This window comes from Urocitellus parryii, unplaced genomic scaffold (genome assembly GCF_045843805.1).
Source record: "Urocitellus parryii isolate mUroPar1 unplaced genomic scaffold, mUroPar1.hap1 Scaffold_224, whole genome shotgun sequence".
NCBI classification, from domain to species: domain Eukaryota; kingdom Metazoa; phylum Chordata; class Mammalia; order Rodentia; family Sciuridae; genus Urocitellus; species Urocitellus parryii.
In genome coordinates, this window is record NW_027552355.1 from 25337 (window position 1) to 37414 (window position 12078).

Here is a 12078-nt window from a genome sequence, read left to right on the forward strand (position 1 = left end):
TTTCTTCCCTTCCTTTCTGGTACTGGGGATTGAACCCATAGGCACTATTCTACTGAGCCACACCTCTAGCCCCTTTTTATTTTTTGATGGCATCTAACTAAAGATGCCCAGGCTGCTGCTTCAAACTTGTGATCCTTCTACCTTAGCCCTCTGAGTTTCTAGGATTATAGGTGTATGACTCCACACTTCTGTTTGCTTTTGAGCATATTGAATGAAGTGATATTGAACCAATATTATTATTATTATTATTATTATTATTTGTTACTGGGGTTTGAACCCTGGTTTTACCACAGTGCTAGATAAATGCTCTATCACTGAGCTATATTCCCCAGTCCTTTTTCCCCCCAACTCTTGGTACTGGTGATTTAACCCAAGGGCATTCTACCACTGAACTACATTCCCAGCCCTTTTATTTTTTTTTAATTTTGAGACAGGAGCTTGCTAAGTTACCCAGGCTGGCCTTGAATTTAATCTTCCTGCCTTACCTTCAAGTAGCAGGGAATTATAGGTGGGTGCCACAATCATTTTTACTTATTCATATCTAAATTGTTTGAAGGCAATCAAGAGAAACATAAATCGTTTTTTCTTTAGACATTCATTGCTGCTGCCCAAATTGGGAAGAATTTTGGTGTTTTATATATTTCATCAACTTTGGGATGAATAAAAATACAGTATTGAAATTTTTACTTTGTGCTTATTAGATTTTGGCTCAGAAAATATTTGGCCTCGCCTCACTTTTGAAATAGGTATTCTGTGTTCTCTATAGGCTTTTTTTTTTAAACATTTTTTAGCTGTAGGTTGACACAATACCTTTATTTTATTTTTTTTTATGTGGTACTGAGGATTCAACCTAGTGCCTCATCCATGCTAGGCAAGCGCTCTACCACTGAGCTACAGCCTCAGCCCAGGCCTTTGTGTGTTTTTTTTTTTTTAAAGGGACTGGACAGTTCCATGATACCAGTTTTATTAAATGACTGTTGACTCAGTAATTGTAGTGTTGCATAATTAGATGAGTCAGGTGGTCCAAGAAAGCTTTTGTTACCATTACTACAATGTATGGACAGGATATTATTGTATTATAGTTTTTATTTAACCTGACCTCTTTAAAAAAGAAGAAGTTTTAGGACTTTGTATCCAGTGGAGTTGTTTACATCACTGAGAAACACTATACTTATTGACTGTGATTTAAATATACTTTTAGAAATACTCAGGACCTCCTAACCCCTATGCCCCAAAGTGTGGGGGTATATTTTAAAGGGAATCTATACAAGATGGATGTAATCCTATGTTTACCATATATGAATTTTAAATTATGGCTTGATAAACAGATTTCAGAAAATATTTCTTGATTTTTTTTCAAACTGGTTAGCTAAATAGTACTCTACCAGAAATATGCCCCTTGAAGTAAAAAAAAATCTCTTATTTGATAGTGACCATTATGCATAGATAAATGAGAAGCACAGGTTTAGGAATTTAGAAGACTAGTTTACAAAATGGTTAATAAAGGAAATTTTGCATTGGAGAAGAATTGCAAGTAATTTTAGTGTTACTATTTTCTTCTACTTAAAATTGTTTGCCTCTCCTTACTTGCCTTTGTTTTTGATTCAGTTCAGAGAGGTTAAAAACTCCTGGCTGGTTTTATATGGCTGGGAGGTCCTTTATTAGTGTCCTTTTACCTTCCTTCTCTCCCTCCTTGTCTGGTGTGGTGGCATATTCCTGTAATTCCAGTGACTTGGGAGGCTGACTGGGCAACTTAGTGAGACCCTGTCTCAAAATAAGAAGGGCTGTGGGTGTAGCTCAGTGTGGTAGAGTGCCCCTGGTTCAGTCCCCAGTATTGGAAAACAAAGAAAAGAAACACAACACCCTGCCACCTTTCCTCCCTTCACACCTCCTTCACATTTACCTACCCTTTCTTCCGTCCCTCTGTCCACCATCCATCTGTGCATCTCTCCATGCATCCTGTAAAAAGGTAAGAAATCCTGCTTGTTTTATTGGAGAGAAGAACTAAATTCTAAACCATTAAGTTAATCAGATCATGTAAATTGTAAAAGAGGAGGCTTTTCCTTCATTTATAAGTGGCTTTTCTTCCAGCACCAGATTTTTAGATGCTAGTATTGAGACTATAATTGACAATAGTAGTTTTTTCCCCCCTCTTTTAGAATAGCCATCTCTGTTCACCATGGCAACATCCCAGAAGATAGTCTGCTTGATCTAATGACAGGAAGCATGTCAAGGAGTTGTCTTGAGCATAGAAGTTTCTGAGATTGTGTTGGGATTATCTGTTTCAGAGGGAAAGTGATAATGTATTTTACAGTTCTCTGTGTTCTTTCTGCTGTAGTTTTGTTGTCTGTAAAGAGACTGTGAGTTTAGGAATCACTTGTGATTCCTGATGAACTGGTTGTGTGCTTTATTAGGGCTGAACATGCTTGATTTTGCTTTTCATCCAAGTGTTTTGCTGAGACTATAGGGTTAAAGTTGTTTTGTTTTTTAAAAATTTTGGTTATGTGAGTTAAGAAGATTAACTTTGAATACCATATTATGTTAGAAGAAACACATCTTCTTTAACTTGTTCCATATGTGCTGTACTTTTTAGCTATGTGTAATTGGACTGTAAAAAATGTCTTTCTAGAAGAAAGGGCCAACTTATAAGACATACTGTCATAGTATATACTCAGATGAAAAGAAAATTGTAGGATTGAATTCTCTGAGTTTGAATTCTCAAAAAGTTTTGGTGATTTTGTATGAGAAAATCCAGTCTTGATTTATTTTTATTCTAGAAGGAAAATAATAGCATCAATTCTTAATGATTTATAAAACAAAGTTTCATTAAACGGTTAAAAACTTGATCTATCATAGGGTTCTAAAAGAATGTTATTATTTTTTTGGGGGGTACCAGGCATTGAATTCAGGGGGACTTGACCACTGAGACACATACCCAGTACTATTTTGTATTTTATTTAGAGACAGGATCTCACTGAGTTGCTTAGTGCCTCGATGTTGCTGAGACTGGCTTTGAACTCTTGATCCTCCTGTCGCAGTCTCCTGAGCCTCTGGGATTACAGGGGTGTGCTACCACACCTGGCCCAAAAGGATATTATTTGTAAACTAACTTTAAATTCTTTCTTTTTTTTTTTTAAACTGTTGGAAATTCTGTAAAATTAACAGTAGTTTACAATTATGTATATCAGTTTACAACTTACAAACTTATTAAATATACATTCTTTTTGATGCCCTGAAATAGAGATTTAACTTTTTGGCCCTCCCATTCCCTTCCATTAATAGTAGTTCTAAGGAGTTGGGCACTGTGGTGCACACCTGTAATCCCAGCACCCTGGGAAGCTGAGGCAGGATTGCAAATTCAAGGCCAGCCTCAGCAACTTAGCAAAACCTTATCTCAAAAACTAAAAAGGACAGGAAATGTAGCCCAGAGGTAAAGTGTCCCCCGGTTCAACCCCCCACCTACAACAAAAGGGAATAGTTCTAAGGAACAAAGGAATACTTAATCAGCAAAAGTAATATTAATACATCAATCCGTATGGTGCCACAAAGAATCAAGGGGAGGAAGGCAGGCCCTTGAAGGAGAAAAATTATGTTAAATATGAAGAAAGACAAAGGTTCACAAAGAATGAGGCAACTGGAGGGGCAGGTCATGTTTACTACAGCAAAGGGGGACACAGAGCACATATTCCACACTCTAAACCCACAGGAAAAGACCCTAACTGAAGAGATGGGTTGGACTTTTTAGTTCTCAGAGCACAAGAAGCTAACCACCAAGCATGGTTTCTAAATGAACTTGGTTCAAAAATCCACCTGTTTGCAAAGAAAGGGCTTCTTTTGCCCTTTATATTAGAAATTTAAGAAAGCTCATTTGAAGAACTGCAATTTTACATAGTGATGGCATTCCGGGAAGCATCTAATCCAATTAATCAAGTTTATTATCTTATAGTCATGGAAAAGGAGTTTCTGAGCAGGGTGGGCACTACCTATGGAAATGTGATACTTGGGCCACTGTCTCTTGGAGATTCCTGCTGTAAGAATTGCAAGTTTCTCCAGAGAAAGCACTTGCCTGGGTGTGACTCAGGGCCTGGCAGGAATTCACACAATGAATCCCAGTGGTGGGAAGGCGAAGAAGTATGCCCAGTGAGACCACATTGTTCTCTAACATCGCTTCTCTGTAGAGGTCCCTCTGAACAAGGTCCAGGCATCCCCATTCCTCTCGAGTAAGGTGCACAGACACGTCCTCGAATGTCTCAAACTCCTGGTACCTGGCTGTCCGCAGCACAGCTGCCTGGTCTCATGTTCTTCCCTCTTGGGGAAGAGCAGGTACCTGGGGAGCAGGTGGAGCCTCAGTGAGTCCCTGTTCCACGTCAGTGTCCTGCAGGAACTGAGGTTCTGGGGAAAAACTCTCAGGCTGGGTCTCCAAAGACTGAAACTGGACCCTTGGTGATCCTGCTGCTTCCTGGGCCGATATTTCCTCCATCCCTGTTCTGGAGGACAATGACCATCACCGAGCAGAGAGTCGGGCCTAATGACAGTCCCGTCACGAACACCTTCGGTCGCTTAGCCACGCTAGCCTTTCCCGGACCGCTCTAGCTAAACTAACTTTAAATCCTAATTACGGAGATAATAGTGTTTTCTGGTAGGTTTGACTTCTTAAAAAATTATTTTTATATACACATATGTATATGTTTATACACATAAATGATTTAATAAATATTTCAGAATATTTTTGCATAATTTCATCTTGCTTCAGTACAATATTTTCTATTTTCAAATTGCTTTGCAATCTTTTTAGGAGTATGTCACTTTACTATTGGAAAATACTGCTTAGCAGAGCTATATATATAATACATTTTTAAATTGAATATAATCAAAGATTAAAATGTAAAACAGGCAATATTATAATTGAGAAGGGAATGTTTTAAAAATAGGTATGTAGACAGAAGCAGTTTGGGACTAGTGATAAATAATTGCTTTTAGTTTTAGAAAACTTTAAGTAGAATCATACAACTTTCTAGATTTATTTTCTGTTCTATGCTTTTGTTGCTTAGTTTTACCTTATATATATCATAAAAATTACTTCTGATTCCTAAATCCAGCTGCTCTAAAAGTATAAGGCAGTTTCAGGATAGTCTTTTATTATTTAGGCAATTTGTAGGCTGAGAGAGATACTATAAGATCTCTGTTTTGTTTTTGTTTTTGGTCTCTTGAGTTCATGCCTCTTTAAGGCAGAATTAGCCACCCTTCTATCTAAAAGGTACAATTTCTCAATAAAATTGTCCTTAACAATAGAATAGGAACACTTAGACTTTCGATTAATTCAATATGGTAGCCAAATAGTCAAATGTGACTATTTAAATTTAAGTTAATTAAAATTTAAAAATTTAGCTCGCTGTCCCATGGCACATTTCAGGTGTTTACCGACCACCTTGTTGGACAGTGCAGATACAAAACATTTTCATCACAGAAATTCTATTGGACAGTACTGGTCTAATTTCTAACAATGGTTAGAAATGGCTTTGGGCTTCATTTTAAGGAAGAGGCATTTAAGGTGTTTTAATATATATCCTTTCTTGTCTTCTCCTTCTTCCTTTCTTCCTTTTTGAAATAGTGGTGAATTTTTTATTATAATGTAGAATTAGTTTTCTTAGTGATTTTCCTAAGCTTTTATGGTTGACAGCTTCAGGTGCCATGAGAACTTTGCAATGTGTCTTTTTTTTTTTTTTTCTTTCTTGTTTTTGGAATTGAACAATTGTGCAAGGCACTGGGTTTGATCCTCAGCACCATATAAAAATAACTAAATTAATAAATAAAGCCACATGCTCAACTTTTTTCATTTTTTTTAAGAGAGAGAGAGAATTTTAATATATATATATATTTTTTAAGTTATCGTCGGACACAACATCTTTGTTTGTATGTGGTGCTGAGGATCGAACCCGGGCCGCACGCATGCCAGGCGAGTGCGCTACTGCTTGAGCTACATCCGCAGCCCACTTTTTTTATTTCTTATTTTGAGACAGGGTCTTACTACATTGCCCAGGCTGGCCTTGACCTTGCTGTCCTCCTGCCATAACTTCCCAAGTAGCTGGGATTATAGGTGTGTACCATTGCACCTGGCCTTTTCAGTCTCTTTTGATGAACTTTCATTTATAAATGCCTTTCCACTTCCATTAACTTTATTGAGAGAGGTTTGTTTCTTCACTGTCATGCTAGCTTACTAAAATTTTTTGTAAACCCTGGGCAAGATTTTTGGAAGACTTATTTTGGTATGGTTCTGCTGGTATGCTAAAAATAAGTGTGATAGATGAATTATGCCAGTTTTGGACTTTATCATCCTTAGTTGCTTCTGTGTAGTATGTTTATACAATTAATGTTTGGTGCTATATAGAACATATGCATTTTTCCTGCAGGACATATGGTTATATTTTATGGCTCTGTGATATCACTGTGGAAATAGATGTTGGTTACCTTTAAAAATCTTTTTTTTTTTTTGTTTTGGTTGGACACAATACCTTTATTTTATTTAGTTATTTTTATATGGTGCTGAGGATCGAACCCAAGTGCCTTGCACAAGCTGGGCGAGTGCTCTAGGACTGAGCCACAACCCCACCCCTATTGGTTGCCTTTTGAGGTTGTTTTGGTCTGTTTTTATTTTGGGAAAGAGAAAAAAAGAAATTTTAGGAAATATTGTATGTATTCCATGAAATAAGGCAATTTGTTCAACAAACATTTATTAAATGCTCTCAGAGCTTTGGGAGAAGAGTTTCATTAATGCCATTTCCTTAGTGGGTTTTCTGATTTTCTTTAGGAATGCAAATGGGGCAGCATTTCAAAACAGTGGATGTTTCTTGAATGTGGCTGGAGATCCAGATGTGCAATCCAGTTGACACACTATCTTGGAATTATTTCACTGAAGATTCTAATTCTTTGAACTTAGTCTAGAGAATGTGTGCTGTTGTGGTGACTGAAAATTATTTTGAGGTACCCCTGCCAACTAACTATACGTTTGAGACTCACTTATGAAGAGTAATCCTCCCTGCCCTCCTGCCCATAGGGCCATATTTCATGTAATGTGTGAGTTGCAAGGGGAAGAGAAGCCAGCTGAATTTGTCTTGAATTGTTTTTACTTAAGTTGGCTTAGTCTAGCTTGTGGCAATTGACTGCTTAAAAACATTAGAAAAATTTAGGGGGGGAAATGGTTAACTTTTTCAGAATCCTTAGAAGAGTATTTCAGGAAGAAATCTGATTTTGGTTAAGCCATGGTTAAATCTTATTAGAAAGAAGAACCTGGATTAGAGTATGACTACTTGGAAATCTTCTGGGTTTACCACAGTATATCATTCCAGGAAATACTATCTTGGTTTTCTTTTGGCCTTGGGACATTTTATGCAGGTCTGGAACAAATCTCACTGGTAGGAGGTTGGGCTCTAATCTGACCACTCCCTCAGCAATGGAAGAGGAAGCCATGAGCAATAACAAGGATGATACCTACCTAGAGAGGAAAGCACAGTAGAACAGATTGGGTAGAGGAGGTAAACTGGGTTCAGAGCTGTGACTTTTGAGATGTTGCTTCTGAAAAGGTGTGGGACGGTAATCAGAAAGGGACAGAAACTAATCAAGTGGCACAATTGTAGTTAGTATCTTTATAATTTTTTTTAATAAAGCCATGAAGGATAACCTTTAGCACATGTGGTTTTTCTGAGGACAATTTAAAAGAATTTCCTCAGTGTGGCGTTAGGGTTCTCATTTAATCCAAAATAGAAATTATTTTTTTCCCCAATAAAAAGTAGAAGTTCTTAAAGGATGTTTTACACTGAAGTATATCTCCTTGGTTTGTAGTTTTTCCCAAGAATCAAAGTCTGTAACATTCTTACAGTATGTCACTGATAATGGATACCTAAAATGTTGACAATTTAAAAACCATTAGGCCTGAGCACTTCTTAAAATTATTAATAATTATTTGTAGGTATGTTTTATTTTGCCAAGACATGTATGTACACACGTAATAATTGGAATGCATAAAGTACATTACATATGATGAGTCTTGGAGGGGGCTTTAATGTTTCCTTTGTTCATATTTTTTTTGGGGGGTGGGTACTGGGGATTGAACTCAGGGGCACTCAACCCCTGAGCCATATCCCCAGCCCTGTGTTGTATCTTGTTTAGAGACGGGGTCTCACTGAGTTGCTTAGCGCCTTACTTTTGCTGAGGCTGGCTTTGAACCTGAAGCTGCTAGGATTACAGGTGTGCACCACCATGCCTGGCCGTATTATATTTTTGACTAGGTAACACTTTATTTTTTTTCTTATGCTTTGTTTTTCACACATAATATTCGAGTTAGTTTTAGCCCCTTTTCCTTATTATTACAACTGCTATATTTGTATTTTTTAAAAGACAGGTGTAATATAAAGAAAGATTTCCAAGGAAATATATCTACGTTAACTTTACCTTGTAGAATGATAATCACCTGTGCTTTAAAGATGATTTGTGTGTTTTGAATACTGTGATGAATTCATGTATTCTAACATAGTATGTTTTGGTCCACTACAGTTAATATTCTCAGTGTTTCAATTGTCCCATCTTTGGCTACAGAAGCCTGTTCAGGTGGCTTCTGAGTCCTATTGATGTGATGATAGTAGTCATCGATACCATCTTGCTTTTTGGTATGACAAGGGCTCTTGAATAAAATTGCTCCAGATATGGAATCAGTCTCTTTGCCAAGGAATTCTAGATTGTTGTTGGTACTTAGTCATTGTTTCTAGGCCTTTTCAGAAAAGAGACCTAGAGGGGTGTGTGTGTGTGTGTGTGTGTGTGTGTGTGTGTGTGTGTGTGTGTTTCTTTTTTTCTTTTTAAAGAAAAAGTGCATAGTAATTCATTCATTGGCAGTTCAAGTGCAGAACTATAGGGTTTTTAACTTAGTATCATCATTCTTAGGCCTGTGTGTATCTTCTTTTTCCTGTGCTAAAACTACAGGTTCTCAGCATATTTTATTTGCTTTAATCCCATAATATAAATGCATTTGTCATGGAATAACAGCACTGCCATCAACAACATCATTGCTGGAAATGGTATTATTTGTTGTTGTCTGTGATTGACATATATGTATTTTTTATAGATTTTCTTTGTTCTTTTAAAATGTAGTCCCATAGTCAGATCTATAAAACAAAGCATATTCTAAGAAATGTGGCAGAAATACACATTTTCTTTTTTAACTTGGTAAACAGCAAGCTGCTTAGAGGGTTTAAGTAGGAACAGATGCATAGTTGCAAATTAGTGCTTCGGTAACTTCCTTATGCCCTGGATAAGGGCCTGTAGGTGCTAATTGCCAGATAACTTTAATAGTTTTGCATATCATTATGGTTTTTTCTTCGGACTTTTTTTGTCCTTCACTGATAGGTGTTCATTCTTGAGACTAATATCTCAAATGCATTGGTGTAAGATAGCTTCACTTCTGTCTGTGCCTAGTGCTTAAGGAAAGATTTTTAGATAGTCTCATACTTTGGTAACTTTTTTGTTTTCTTTAAGCAAATGAAGTGTAATACAATTTTATTTTCCCAGCCCATTTAGGTGAAGTACTCCTCTCTACGTAACATAGGTACTTCCATCATGCCAAGAGAAACAGTTTTACTTCAATCACAAAAGAAGAAAGTTCTCTGTGTTGCTTAGCTTTTTACAAACCTAACTTGTCTTCTAGGTCCATCCATGTTCTGCCAAATGACAGGAGCATCTCTTCTGAGGCTGAATTATATAACATTAATGAATGGATGGATGGACAGACAGACATGACAATTTCTCTTTGTCCATTCATCCACCAGTGGACAATTCACTTGTTTTCATGTCTTCACTATGGTGAAAATGCCACAGTGAACAGGGGAGTACAGTTATCTTTATGAGGCTATGATTTTATCTCCTTTAGACATGTACCCAGGAAGAAGAGTAACTGGCCAGATGGTGGTTCTGTTTTTAATTTTGTTAGGGGGCTCCGTATGGTCACATGGCTACATTCTCACCAGCAGTGTACAATAGTTCCCTTTTTTCACAAACTTTCCAATACTTACTATTTGTCATCTTGTTGATAAACACCATCCTAAGTGGTGTAAGGTAATGTCTATTGTAGTCTTGAATTGCGTATTCCTGTTGATAAGTGATATCTAGTAATTTTGCAAATATGGCATTGGCAGCTTTTGAAATACAGTAATACCTAAGTGTTTCTATATCTGCTGAATGTAATTTCCCAAAGTTTTGGTAGTTTTCTTAATTTTGTTCAACTTTTCATTATTGTTCTAAGTTTCATGTTTCTTTAAATAAGACAAAAATATTGAGTTTTTATTCAGTGTATTTTAAAATTTTGAAAGAAGAAAATATTTTTTTTCATATTAAATGTATTTTTAATTGAGGATTTAATGTGTGTGAGTGTATCCCAGTAGTGAGATTTTCATTTCCTCAAAATAGGACTTGTTATTGCTTCTCACACTCAGGAGTGGTAGGAGATGGACTTGAAGAGTAGGAAAATAATTGAGGTTAATTTAAAATGGCAGATTCGTGTTCATTTATGAAAACACACCTGCTTTTATCAAGTCTGTCTGAAGCCTGTTCTTACAGGTAGCACAAGGCTTCTCTTTTTCTCTGGCCTGGTAGAATGGGGAGAAGATGCCTGGAGTAGGAAAGTCTAGGAAAAGAAGTTTTTTTTTCTTTTTTTAAGATTCTGTTTTCAAGGAACTTGGTAATGAAGAACCCTTATCTTTGGTCCCAAGTAGCTTATAAGAACAGGACTAATTCTGTTGAGTGCTACTGAGTGAAAATTAGGAAAAAAGAACTTAAAAAATAGGCTAGAAAAACATTTTTATAGTATATCTTTTTGAAGTATTAATTCATTTTTCATAGATTATTATAGTACTTGTTTAGTTGGTGTTTTGAGGTTTTCTGGTGTTGAGAACTCAAGAACACTGTATCTTTGATGTTTCCATTACTATTTTCTGAGTTCACAGGCTTCCGCAGCCCTGTGAAGATAAACCTGTGTCCCAGAAGGCAAACTACATGAGAAATTGAGAAATTAATTTTAGAAGGCCATGTGTGGTTGGAAAAAAGTGTCGTACACTTCCACTCATTGATTAATGTCCTAGGTAATCATGAGAGGAGGCAGGAAGGAGGTGTTATTTGTAAATACCAACTGTGGTCACCACTAATGAAAATAGTAATCTGTTGCTATTTCTTGATAGTGATGTTATCCTACTATTTTCTCATCTCTTTTTTTGCGACTTCTGAACTCTGGTTGGGTTAGCTTATGAAAGTAATTGTGTAAACTGGGATTTATAAACCATGCAAGGCAGTTTAGAATTAAGGACAGAAGCTGGGTCTGAGGAATACAGTGAGTCAGAATAAGGAGAGAGTAGACCAGAGGAAGACACGTAGAATAAAGAAGAGATGTCAACTAAAGATGCTGATGGTGGGGAATGAGGCCAGGTACTATATTAAAAAAGGGGGGGGGGCAGCAATTAAACACCAGAACACATACTAGATACAAGACAGTTGATCAGAAGTTAATAATTTAGGAATCAGAACATCTTTGCACACTAAAAAGGAGATTGTCAGGAGAAGCAGCATAAATCACCTACCGCATGTGTATGAGACAGCATCTTCTCTTAGACAGGGAAGTTCTTACATGATCTTGAGAGACAGTAACTACTCCTACATGATAGTGATCACAGAATATAGCATTGGCAATCCAGGACACCTGAGTGGCTGCTCCAAATCACTGGAGTGTTATAGTATGTTAGGTTTTGTTAAGTTCTCTTATCTCTGAAAGTAGACAGATGTTTAGATTGTGGTTCATAAGATCTCTGAAAGTAGACAGATGTTTAGATTGTGGTTCATAAGATCTAAATCTGTTTGTGGGCAGAACTTTAGAGTTAGGTTGACTTTTATAGCATACCACTGACATTTGGAGAGATGTGTCTTGAAGCCTTCCAAAAGTCCCACTTCTGTAGATACCATTATGATATAGAGTTTTCTTCCATAAGATAAAATTTTTGGCCTGGCTGGCATTCACCAAAAATATTTGTCCAGATGGCTGTTTCT

The 12078-nt window shown here is 36.8% G+C and overlaps 1 protein-coding gene and 1 pseudogene across 1 annotated transcript in view; one reads left to right on the top strand and one right to left on the bottom strand.

The window, feature by feature from the left end:
- LOC113180938 (mediator complex subunit 13L) overlaps positions 1–12078 on the top strand; it is a gene marked incomplete at its 5' end in the record, with an annotated part of 267867 nt that overhangs the window by 18280 nt on the left and 237509 nt on the right. The gene's annotated exons all lie outside the window — the stretch shown is intronic.
- LOC113180937 (transcriptional repressor RHIT-like) lies at positions 3947–4480 on the bottom strand (annotated as a pseudogene).